The 11,969-nt window shown below is 40.0% G+C and overlaps 1 non-coding gene across 1 annotated transcript; it reads right to left on the bottom strand.

Annotated features, from left to right (window-relative positions):
• Positions 1-1,308: 1,308 nt before the first annotated feature.
• Positions 1,309-1,441, bottom strand: LOC141565270 (small nucleolar RNA SNORA35). The gene has a single exon (XR_012488946.1). It is a non-coding gene; the product is annotated as a small nucleolar RNA SNORA35 (small nucleolar RNA).
• Between the last annotated feature and the right edge of the window lie 10,528 nt (positions 1,442-11,969).

The following is an 11,969-nucleotide window of genomic DNA, read 5'->3' as shown; positions in this document are numbered from 1 at the left end:
CAAGACACAGTAGCTAGGTGACCCTGAGCAAATCAGATTATCTGCCTTAGTTTCCTCAATTGTTAAATAGAGATAATAAGATTTACTTTAATGGTCAAATGAGGCATTAAAAAATGTGCTTAGCATTACAGGCAAATTTGGAAGTTTGGAAGGGTTTATTGAGAGAAAAGTTGTGTTTACAACATCCAGGTTAAGATATTCAAAAGGCAGTTGGGAGACACCTGCAGAGTAAGTAGATGAGAATCACCATTGCAGCTGAACCCATGGGGACTCAATAATCATGAAGAGAATTAGTGGAAGAGGTGACCTGGATACGAATCCAGCACACTGTGATGTTAGGTAGAAAAGAACAAAGATGGTGTTCAAAAACCTAGAGTTGATAAAGGTAGGGATGGATGGTATTAAAGGCACTAGAGGTCAAGAATAGGGATTGAGGCCTTTAGTTTAGGAGAGGGCAATTGTAGTTAAAGGTCACAAGCCAGATTGTCCCAGGGTTAAGAGTGGAGAAAGATGGTGCCCATCTATTGTAGATGTCATAAATGATGCAAGAAATTCATTAAGTTAGCAGAAAGATGGAGGGATCCCAGGAGGATAGGGGAGCCAGGAGCATGGTTCAGGTACCAAGGAAGGAGCTAGAAGATGAGTGGGGAGGACAATACAAGAGTCAGGTTGGAAGAAAGCCCCCATCTTCCAGAGAGTTAGGGGGAAAGGAAAATGGTAGAAGGAAAAGGCTAAGGACAAAACAAGGGAGGATAGGATGACGGTCTGTACCAAGATGGTGGCAGGAATGAATTTGGGATATGTTGGTGGAATCCAGAGGCCTTCACCAATGAAGCGGGAGGAGGATCTTTGTGTTGTGTCGAGAATGACATCCAGGTTGCTAACAGAACTGGATGAGCCCCAAAGTTAAGAAGGCGAGGTCAGGGATGGATAAGACATTTGGGTTCAATTTACCTCATGCCAGACTACTCTAAAAACAGCTACCTGATACCTCCTAGATTCTTCCAAACTCCAACTGTGTCCTTGTAAACCTCTCAAATCTGACACTCAAAAGGCCAGTTTTGGGGGCTGCTGTTAAGGCTGGGCACCCAAAGAATAGAGACCAAGTGGGCAACCCTGTGCCCTGCACCAGGCTAAAAGTATCTTAGTTCACCCTCACAACAGCTCTGAATGGGTAATAAAGCTCTGGTTAACTACTTAGCTGCATTTGCCCCTTAGGAGAGATGTCTGGTACTCCTCACCAGAGGCAGTGAACCAGCTATCAGCTCTCCTCCTGAAGCACCCCTCCCCAAGCTGTTGCCCCTGTCCACATGTACCCCCTAGTCCATGAGGGGCAGCCTACGAAGCAGGTTGGCCCTTCTGAAAGGAGGGGAATTCCTCTTTCATTGTGATGAGGCCCAGCAGGCCACAAGGAGAGCCAGTGGGTCACTTAACAATGCGGTGAGCATTTTTTCAAATGTTAACAATTTGTATTTCCCCGTTTGAAAATTGTCCAATATCGTTTAACCATTTATTCATGATAGACTATGAGTTATCTTTGCATTTTTAAGAGTTTCTTATACATTTTTGTTGTAAACATTTCCCTAATTTTAAAACTATTTTTGTTGTATTTTAGTATATTAAAATTATAATTCTTTTTTTTTTTATTTTTCCCTGAGGCTGGGTTAAGTGACTTGCCCAGGGTCACACAGCTAGGGAGTGTTAAGTGTCTGAGACCAGATTTGAACTCTGGTCCTCCTGAATTCAGGGCTGGTGCTCTATCCTCTGCACCACCTAGCTGCCCCTAATTCTCTAAATATTTATCATATCCTTAATCATTCCTTCAATTTACTGAAAAAAAGTTATCTCCCCTGCACAACTGGAATAAACCTATTTTTCCATTTTTCTTTTATTTTTCATAATAACATTTTTAATATGTAAGGCTTCCTTCTAGTTAGAATACACTGATATATGTTTTGAGATGGAGGTTTAAATCTGTTTTCCATCAAATTGTTAACCAATTTTTCCCAAGCACATTTGTTATATGATTCCTTTCCTCCATATTCCATACCTCTATAGGTTTGTCAAACACTAATCTTTTATATGTGGGTATTTGGTTCTATTCATCTATTTCTTAAATTTATACCCAGTATGACACAGTTTTTATGCTATTTTGCAATGTTTTAAAGTCAGAAAGTTTAAGATCAGCTTCTTTAGTTTTTTTTTTCCCCCAGGGTAATTAATTGACATCTTTGCTCATTTATTTTTTCTTGTTTTATACCTGTTTCTAATAAGAATGTTTTTAATGTTTCTCTACTGCAAATTATGCTGGTTCTATTCTTTTAAAGGAAAAAAATTTAATTGTATAGTTTTTCTAATTAAAAAAAATTTTTTTTCAAATAAATGGTCCCCAAATATCTAAACAATTGTTTCAACACATCAAGCTATGTATGAGGAATTGGAGGAGAACTGAGATGCTGGTTTTTGTAAAAACTACTGCTCTTTCTACCCCCAGATTATTACTTCCTCCCCAAATTAGAAATTTCCAGAATAAGTAACATGAAGCTCTGATCTATCTTGGTCCTATAAATCTATTTTCTTTCTCTTGGTTCCTTGCTAAATTCTTTTAGAACTTAGCCTGCTTTGATTAGTATTACAACTACAATAAATTTTGTCCCTTGACTTGGAGATGGGTTCAAGTCTGCAAATCCTCTTGAGACATCTTTGGACACCAGTCTGCAACGGCCATCCTTTTGAGGGCCCTTTCATAAGCAAAGGCAGGAGGCGAGAAATTAGCCAGTCCATATGAAATGGTAAGTCGTCCAGTTTGGCTGGAGCACAGGGTATGGTGAGGGAGATAATGAAATCAGGATGTAAAAGAAAGGTGGTGGAAAATTCCTCTGCAGCCATGAGGAAGTTCTTAGAAGGCTTTATATATAAGTAAAGGCGTAAAACGATCAATTTGATGGGGAAGGTAGTTTGGTTTGGATAGGGAATGTGCAAGTGGGAAAACCTGTTAGAGTACTCCAAAAGCTCAGGGAGGCATTCAGTGAAAGGGCCTGAAATCAGGTAAGATTAAGCAGGCAGACTCAGGGATTTAGCAACTGCTTAGAGAGGACATGTGAAAGGAGGAGTCCAAGGCCTAAGTAGGTTTTGAATGTGATCTACTGACAATAGCCCTGGGGAGTAACTAGGGAAGCCAAGAGGAGGAATGGTTTTTGGAATGATGATAATAATAATAATAAGCTCAAAGATGGTATGAGTATGAGGTGCTGTTGATACAGCCAATTAAGGTGACCTGGGAGCAACTGGAGATGTCTAGAACTAGGAAGAAAGTTAAGTGTTGGAGACTTTAGGAGATATCCGATTTGAGGTCACGGTTGAAGCTTTAGGAGTAAATAAAATTGCCACGGATAAAAAAAGGGGTAAGAGCTTTAGATTTCCTGTCAATACATTAAGCATCTATTAAGTGATTTCTATGGGAAGTAGACTCAAAGACTTAAATTTGAAAAAAATAGAGCTTACTTTGCAGTGGGAAATAATGTGAAACTTTGAGGAGAGTAATACTAAGAGGAATAAGTGGTACACAAACTGATCTTGGAGATTCCAAGGGACACAGGTCCAAATAGGAGTTATTTGATTAGAGGTCATGGTTGAAGCTTTAGGAGTAAAAAAAAGTGCCAAATGAGAGAGGGTAGAGAGGGAGAGGAAAAGGGTTACAGCTTAAACAAGAAACATTAGATTTCCTGTCAATACAATGAGCAGCTATTCAATAATTACTATGTGAAGTAGACTCAAATACTAAAATTTAAAAAAAAATAGAGCTTACTTTGCATAATGTGAAATAATGTGAAACTTTAAGAATAAATTAGTGATTACTATATGAAGTAGATTAAAATGAAAATGAAAAAAATTAGAATTTAAAAATTTAAATTAAAATTTGAAAAACTTAGAGCTTACTTCACAGTGGGAAATAACGTGAAATTTTAAGAATAATACTGACCAGGAGGAATAAGAAAAGGTTTCCTGTAGGTGATACACCAACGGATTTGGAAATTTTAGTTGGGACTGTATTCTAGGCATGATGGACAGCCTGGGAATTTGGATGTCAAATTTAGGGAACAGCAAGTAGTTAAATTTGGGTGGCATATGTCAAGTATGAGGAAATGTAATACATAATCAGTCTAGAAAAGTGGGATGGAGCCAGACTGTGAAAGCCTTTAAATACTAAATGGAGGAGCCACTGCCGATCCTGGAATAGGAGCCGGACACTGTCAGAAGCAGCTTCAGGAATCTCCTTTTGGCAGCTGTGTGGAGGATGAAGAAGGGAGAGTTTGGGAGCAGGAAGACAAAGGTGGAGACTGTGGACAGTGAAGGAGAGTGGGGCTAAAAACTGTACCTGTCTGTGGACAGGCGTGGGAGCAACCTGTAACTCCACCCACAAGCCCCCTTCAGCTTGCAGCCAAAGCCCCCTATTATAAAAGAGCCAGACTGGAGACTGCTCTTTGCAGAGGTTCCAAACATGGCAGCACCATGCCTGGCACCCTAAAGACTCTCTGCCCACTGGAATGTTTCCAGTGCCACCCTCTTTACCCTCACCTATTTCCCTAACCAGACTTTATGCCTCTCTGTCAGGATTTCTAACCTTACTTCTAATCCCCATAATAAACTCTTTTATCAATCTAGCTTTTCGGGTCTATAAATTCCTTTACAGGGGACTCTTGCACCGCCACGAAACCTCATTTTCATTTGGGTACCCCAAATCTAAACCTCATTACTTCCAGACTCATTTCATTAGCAAAAATGAAGGGGATTTTGTGGCCCCTAGAGATGCGTTCCAATCCTAGAGATCGTGAAATTCTATTTATGTAATGCTAGGACTTATGTGGAGCTTCAAGGCTTGCAAAACACTTCCCGAGTTTCTTCATTTGAGTTTTATTCCTTTGAAGTACGTAACACACATTATTTTATCAGACTCCTCCAAGAACTCCCTGAACTAAGCCAGACAGATGTAGCCTCCATCTTCCAAATGAGGAAAAATGATGTGAATACAGACTGCAAGTCAGAGGGCTAGCTCGTTTTGGAGAGCTGACAATAGTTGTGGGCCATTTACCTGAGAGTAATGACCATCTTGTATTCATTCAGCTCTCCTGTCCTAGCTATTAACTGGAAAGTTCCCTCCAGTCCATTGTGCTGCTTCGTGGCACCCTACAGATTGATTTTTTTTAAAACATATTTTATATTTCCAAGAAAGACACAAGGCTAGACTCCTTGATCAGAGCCAAGGGCATCTCTTGGGCAGCTGAGGTAAAGATGGCATTCTGCCCTTGTTCTTCTTCTCGTGCCCGGAATGGCCTCCTCTTCCTCCAGCACCAGACACATTTTCTGAAGCCCTAGGTGTTTTTCCTTCTATGTAACACCCTGCCCTTGGTGGCCCTTTCCCGGGTTGGGGATCTGTTAGGAATACTAGGTGAGAACTCAGGTTTCCTGATCTTCTTCTGATTTCATTTTACTAATGTACAATCTTGCAACAGTGAATTCTTCATCTATCATGCCAGTTCCTTCAGATTGCTTGACATCATTGTTTCCCACAGCAATTCCAATTTCTGCAAGGTCTTTCAATAAAGAAGCCATCATCTCGGTTGCTCGTTTTTTCTGATGATTTGTCATTTCCTTGAGTTTCTGAAGTTCAGCATCTATACTTGCTAGAGTTGCCGATTTCTGATTCAATTCATCGCTAAATAACTCATACTCGTTGGCTTTGTCCTCAACTTCCTGAGACTTCTGATCATAGTTAACTGCAAGTTCCTCCAGAGCTTGCAGCACCTCTTTCACTTCTTCTTTGGAGGCATCATTTTCTGCCTGAAGGCGATTCAGTTCAGCCTGCATATTATCTTGGTCCCTTCTTGTAGATGCTAGAAGCTCTTCTTGATCCAACATTTGTGCCTTCAATTTTTCTACCAACTGGCTCTGCTGATTAATTTCTTCATCCTTATCATCAAGTTGTTTGTACAATTTAGCAATTTCTTCTTCACACTTTCTTCTTTCAGCATCAGTAAAGTTTCCTGTAACTCCAACTGTGGCTGCTGGTTTATCATTGATGACAGTAATATCTTTATCCACTGCAAAGGCTTCTAAGTTGGCTTTCTCTTTGTCAAACTGTTCATCAACTGGCACAGTCTCCCCATTAGCAGGTGAGAACTCAGGTTGTCTGGACAGTAACAAGGTGAGAACTCAGGTTGTCTGGACAGTGACAAGGTGAGAACTCAGGTTGTCTGGACAGTGACAAGGTGAGAACTCAGGTTGTCTGGACAGTGACAAGGTGAGAACTCAGGTTGTCTGGACAGTGACAAGGTGAGAACTCAGGTTGTCTGGACAGTGACAAGGTGAGAACTCAGGTTGTCTGGACAGTGACAAGGTGAGAACTCAGGTTGTCTGGACAGTGACAAGGTGAGAACTCAGGTTGTCTGGACAGTGACAAGGTGAGAACTCAGGTTGTCTGGACAGTGACAAGGTGAGAACTCAGGTTGTCTGGACAACCTGAGTTCTCACCTAGTATTCCTAACAGGGATCCTTATGTTGTCACTCCATTTTCCAAGTCTACATAGACCTTATATTCCCGGGGCATTCTCAAATCTAGCAAATCTTTTGCTTTGTGTTTATGATGGCGATTAAGAAGTGTTTCTTTGTGAAATCTGACAGTTAATTTAAGTCTATGTCTGGGGAACAAGTAATTTTTGATTATCAGGCTATGGTAACTTGGGTTGATAGGCAATTTAATCCAGATCAGGATGACAGACTGTAGAGCCAGCTATTGGGTCATTCGATTGTCTGCTGATTTTTTTTTTTAAGAGATCTACTGACTTTGTATAGGATCATGGATTTAAAGTTAGAAAAGGGCCCCTGCAGCCCTAGCCCACTCCTCATTTTTACACAGGAAGCTGAGGCACAGTGTCACACTGGCAGTAAACATCTGGGTCCAGGTCTGCTCCTTCCAGGCCAATTTCTTTCCTCTTACCCAAAGAAGTAACACTTGGACCCCAGCTCCTCAGACTACAAAGGGCATGCTGGTTCTACTCTATTGGTAGTGTCTTCATCATTTTTATATGCTATTTCCCAGTAATTACATTCCCAAGACTTATTGAAAAGAATTAACCGGCAAGAAAAAAAATGTTAGTGGGCACAGCAAATTTTGGAATAGTGGAAAAATGTTTTGTTTAAGGACATACAACTTTCATTACTCTAGCTCAGGGGTTCACATGTGGCCCGCTGAGGACATTTATGCGCCCGCCGGGTTATGGCAAATGGGCTGAAGGGCAGAGACAGAGTGTGAGCTTTTGTTTTTACTATAGTCCAGCCCTCCCACAGTCTGAGGGACAGTGAACTGGCCCCCTATTACAAAAATTTGAGGACCACTGCCTAGCTCATCAAAGTCATTGCTATGAGTTTAAGACGCCTCGGGTCTCTAACTTGATTGGACCCAATTTACTGGAGTGAGATTTTGTCTGGCTGGCTCAATTTGGACTTGGATTGAGAAGCCAAAGTCCACAAATTAGTATTAGTCTATTAAGTTGTCAGGGGTGAAGAGAACTAATGATAGTCCTTCTTAATAATCTCCATTTTATGAAGGTCAAGGTTATCTCCATTGGAGCGAATCTCTCACAAAAGTGGCAAGGATGTGCATTTGAGTAGGATTCAAATAAACCATCAATTTTCCCAGTTCTTCTCTGATATTAGTGGCTTGAATGCATATTGTAGGAGGCTCAGTAGTTGGCCAATAAAAATGGGTTAATAAAAGGTGATTAAGGTGAAAGGTCTGGGGCAAAAATATCCCGAATCCATTTCCTACCATATGAGCCATGGACACAACATAAGCTGAGCCTTAGTTTGCTTATCTAAGGCTAGTGGGGATCCCTGGAATGCTTACCTCATAGCACTGTTGGAAAGCACCATAATAACTTCAGTTAGTGCTGTTAGACCCCTCCCCTTGCTTGGACCCCAGGGAAGTGGGAGCAATAAGTAGGCAGATATAACAGAGCTACAATTACAGAAAAATCCCCCAAGAATTAGACCTGTTCGTAAGTAAGAGGTAAGCTCCCTCAAGAAACAGAGTTTGTCTTTGTTAGAGAGCTTCATGGGAAGGGGCTCCATAATGCACATGCAACATCACAGATTGAAAGCTGGAAGAGGAACTGGAAATCATTTAGTTCAATGCCTTCATTTACAGAGAAGGAAAATGAGATACAGGAAAGTTGTTTTTTGCTTCAGTTTGCAGTACGTGGCAGAGGCAAGATTTGAATGAAGGTCTCTGACCCTGAACTGGGCTTTCCCAGAGCATTGTGTAGAGGGGGGAGCCTGAGAGGTAAAGCTGCACTGGGAGGGCCTTTTCAAACACCTGAGACTCTGAGTGATGCACACTTGGCTCAAGTTATCATGGCTTGAAGTGTGTTTGAGGACATAAAAGCGGAAATGACTAACTGGACAACTGAGTCTGATCAAAATGGAAAATATCAACCCGACTTCTGGGATCCTGGCCTGCATCTTTACCGTGTCAACAATCTGTTCTGCCCTTTAACTGGAGAGTAGGAGGCTAAGTACCTCAGCAAAAGACAAAGACCACGAGTGTCTCAACTTGTTGGCCTTTTTTTTTTTTTTTTTTTTTTTAAGGAAAGGGTATTTTTGTTTCATGTCTGGCACAAATCATCTCAGTTAAAATCCCTGGAGTTCACACACATAACCTAGCAAATTTTTTTTAATTGAAGTTTTAGGGAGAAATTTTTTACACCAAGCATTTCTTGCTAGTGCCCTGATGCCCACACCTGTCTCTGGTATAACACAAACTAAAAATATGCAATTTATTTTTATTTTTAAATTTAAAATTTTTAATTTTACTTATTTTTTGCAACACTTCTAACATACAGTTCTCCCTTACTGAGAAGGAAATTGTTCTATTTATTTATTTATCTATCTATCTATCTATCTTTTTATTTATTTTTATTAAAGCTTTTTATTTTCAAAACATATGCATGGCTAAGTTTCTTTTTCTTTTTTTTTAATTTTATTTATAATTTTTTGACATTATATATGCATGAGTAATTTTTTTTATAACATTAGCCCTTGTATTCATTTTTCCACATTATCCCCTCCCTCCCTCTACTCCCTCCCCTTGATGACAGGCAATCCCATACATTTTACATATGTTACAATATAACCCAGATACAATACATGTGTGTAAATACCATTTTCTTGTTGCACATTAAGTATTAGATTCCGAAGGTGTAAGTAACCTGGGTAGATAGACGGTAGTGCTAACAATTTACATTCACTTCCCAGTGTTCCTTCTCTGGGTGTAGCTACCTCTGTCCATCATTGATCAACTGGAAGTGAGTTGGATCTTCTTTATGTTGAAGATTTCCACTTCCATCAGAATACATCCTCATACAGTATTGTTGTTGAAGTATACAGTGATCTTCTGGTTCTGCTCATTTCACTCAGCATCAGTTGATTTAAGTCTCTCCAGGCCTCTCTATATTCCTCCTGCTAGTCATTTCTTACCGAGCAATAATATTCCATAACCTTCATATACCATAATTTACCCAACCATTCTCCAGTTGATGGACATCCATTCATCTTCCAGTTTCTAGCCACTATGAAAAGAGCTGCCACAAACATTTTGGCACATACAGGTCCCTTTCCCCTCTTTAGTATTTCTTTGGGATATAAGCCCAATAACAGCAATGCTGGGTCAAAGGGTATGCACAGTTTGATAACTTTTTGGGCATAATTCCAAATTGCTCTCCAGAATGGCTGGATTCTTTCGCAACTCCACCAGCAATGCATCAGTGTCCCAGTTTTCCCACATCCCCTCCAACATTTGTCATTATTTGTTCCTGTCATCTTAGCCAATCTGACAGGTGTGTAGTGGCATCTCAGAGTTGTCTTAATTTGCATCTCTCTGATCAGTAGTGATTTGGAACACTCTTTCATATGAGTGGAAATAGTTTCAATTTCATCATCTGAGAATTGTCTGTTCATATCCTTTGACCATTTATCAATTGGAGAATGGTTCGGTTTCCTATAAATTAGGGTCAGTTCTCTATATATTTTGGAAATGAGACCTTTGTCTGAACCTTTACTTTTAAAAATATTTTCCCAATTTGTTACTTCCCTTCTAATCTTGTTTGCATTAGTATTGTTTGTACAGAAACTTTTTAGTTTGATGTAATCAAAATCTTCTATTTTGTGATCAATAATGATCTCTAGTTCTTCTCTAGTCATAAATTCCTTCCTCCACAGGTTTGAGAGGTAGACTATCCTCTGTTCCTCTAATCTATTTGTGATCTCATTCTTTATGCCTAAATCATGGACCCATTTTGATCTTATCTTGGTATATGGTGTTAAGTGTGGATCCATATCTAATTTCTGCCATACTAATCTCCAGTTTTCCCAACAGTTTTTTCCGAATAATGAATTTTTATCCCTAATGTTGGTATCATTGGGTTTGTCAAAGACTAGATTGCTATAGATGTACCCTTTTTTGTCCTTTGTATCTAATCTGTTCCACTGATCTACCGGTCTATTTCTTAGCCAATACCAAATGTTTTTGGTGACTGCTGCTATATACTATAGCTTTAGATCAGGTACACTTAGACCACCTTCCTCTGAGTTTTTTTTCATTAGTTCGCTTGCAATTCTCGACCTTTTATTCTTCCATATGAATTTTGTTATTTTTTTTTAGGTCATTAGTTTCTTGGGAGTCTGATTGGTATAGCACTAAATAAATAGATTAGTTTGGGGAGTATTGTCATCTTTATTATATTCGCTCGGCCTATCCAAGAGCACTGAATGTCTTTCCAATTATTTAAATCTGACTTTATTTTTTGTGGCAAGTGTTTTGTAATTTTTCTTATATAATTCCTGACTATTCTTTGGTAGATGGATTCCCAAACACTTTATACTCACTGAGAGGGAAATTCACCAGGAACAAAATGAATGCTATGTACTAGCTGAAAACTGCTGCTTTTTAATGTTTTTCTTTACCTATCCTAGTAACAGTAAGAGCTAATTTGTACTAATGGAAGAAACCTCAGGTGAGAAGATTCCCCAAAGCAAGTCTTTCCACCCTTCCCAACTCCATCATGTGTTATTAAGGGGATTTTAGTATTTCTGTACTCCCATTGGCATGTGTGTATTTTTAGTTTTCCTGGAAATCACTACAAGTAAAAGAGGGAGCCAGTCTTTTGAATAACTCATTTAGGGTCTCCAAGTCAGTCGACTTCCCCTTTCTGCCCTGCGGCTTGTAGGGCACATCTTTACCCCTCAGAATGGCGCGAATGCCCCTCTAAGAGGAGCTACCCTTTGGCTCTCCTTGGCTAGAAACTCTCCCTGGAAAGGGCTGAAGGTTCTATGGAGCCTCAGGCTGAGCTACAGGTTGTGGAAGGGAACCTGTCAGTAAAGCTCCAGTTGATACCGCTGGTGCCATCGGTCAGACCCGCCACCTTTCAGAAGATGGGGGCACACAGCTCACGCCGGTTCTTTTGGAGAGCCTCAATTCCTCTGAGGGAGATAGCTAAAAAGAATCCAGGCCGAGGCTGGAATAAGCCAAATGGGCCTCCCGCTATTAGTGATCAGACCCTGGCCTACTCAAGGCCTGCACAAACCTGAAGAGCAATACAGCAGAGTGGGGATGATTAAAAATCCGGCTCACTTATCGTACAGAGCCAGCATCTGATTTTGGTGTACTTTCTGACTGTTCTGGTGAAGGAGAAATATTTATAAATTTGTTATCAGAATCTTTATTACCGAGAAAGCGATTGCTGTAGCTCATAGTGTTTGTTTTGTTTGTAGAATTCCTTCAATTTTTCTGTTCCTAATACTTCCAAATTTTAGTCAAGATGAGATTTACAAAACGTAAGACAAGTCTTCAGTAAAAGCTGATGTAGACATCAGATCTCTTAATGAATGTAACAAAGGAAATAAAACCACCGAAA

The sequence above is a fragment of the Sminthopsis crassicaudata genome, chromosome 3 (assembly GCF_048593235.1).
Source record: "Sminthopsis crassicaudata isolate SCR6 chromosome 3, ASM4859323v1, whole genome shotgun sequence".
NCBI lineage: Eukaryota > Metazoa > Chordata > Mammalia > Dasyuromorphia > Dasyuridae > Sminthopsis > Sminthopsis crassicaudata.
This window is presented reverse-complemented; position numbering and strand designations above follow the sequence as displayed.